This window comes from Montipora foliosa, chromosome 1, assembly GCF_036669935.1.
Source record: "Montipora foliosa isolate CH-2021 chromosome 1, ASM3666993v2, whole genome shotgun sequence".
Classification (NCBI taxonomy): Eukaryota; Metazoa; Cnidaria; class Anthozoa; order Scleractinia; family Acroporidae; genus Montipora; species Montipora foliosa.
Window position 1 is genome coordinate 16,342,627 of NC_090869.1, and position 908 is coordinate 16,343,534.

Genomic DNA, 908 nt, shown 5'->3' on the forward strand with positions numbered 1-908 from the left:
CAGGGGAAGAGTGTCTTTTGCGCTGCTGAGATCAGCATTACTTTGCTTTAAGAGGCTCGCGAGCTCCTAGGAGAGTCCACTTAGAACTGTGGGACATTGACTTACATATCGAAAAAGGACATGCAAATATTAATTCGTTAAGGCATTGAGAATGCTATTTCTGGGGAACTTTAGCGAAAGCCAGGAACACTGAGCCAAGAAGTGGACTGTATATAGCTATTCAAAAGTAGAGTTTTTGCCATTTAAATGTGTAGAGTATTTTTTACTAGTTAATTTTTTAATTTTGACAAATGACAATAGGCAAATTTATAAGGGTTGTAAAGAATGAGTGTATTTGTAATTCGTTTGTAAGTTAATATTTCCCTGACATATATATTGTCCTAACAATTCTTAAAGTTGTATTTTTTTTTAGCCACTAATAAAGGTTTTCATTCTTATTAAAAATATTTATTATTATTATTATTATTATTATTATTATTATTATTATTATTATTATTGTAACCGAAGTCACGCGTATTGGTGCTCGTTGAAGTTTATTAAAATCCACACTCCTACGGTACTACAAAACAAGCCGGAAAAACCAAAATTACACAAGTACAAAGCAAAGAAACTAAATTAAAGAAAGCAAAGGAATCTAAAACGTATGACTGATAATTCTGGAAAAATTTACCTTAACGGTGTCCTGACTTCACGATATTAAAAGCCGGCTTCTACACGAAAACGTCCCAATAAAATTGTGATCCAAAAAAAATGTAGTCCAGACTAAATTTATACAAGAAACTTGACAAATTATGTAACATTAATCAGAGACAATCACACGAAAGACAAAGTTAACAATAGAACAAACGAAAGTTAAACAATGATAACTAATCAACAGTTAGTTGGATGCGACACACGAATTGTAGCAA

At 31.8% G+C, this 908-nt stretch overlaps 1 protein-coding gene across 2 annotated transcripts in view; it reads right to left on the bottom strand.

The window, feature by feature from the left end:
* Positions 1–320: 320 nt before the first annotated feature.
* Positions 321–908, bottom strand: part of LOC137991255 (E3 ubiquitin-protein ligase TRIM71-like) — a 21,730-nt gene continuing 21,142 nt past the window's right edge. For both annotated transcript variants that reach the window (XM_068836374.1, XM_068836370.1), the window contains exon 4: positions 321–908. This exon is cut by the window's right edge. The gene's annotated coding sequence lies outside the window, so the exon portion shown is untranslated.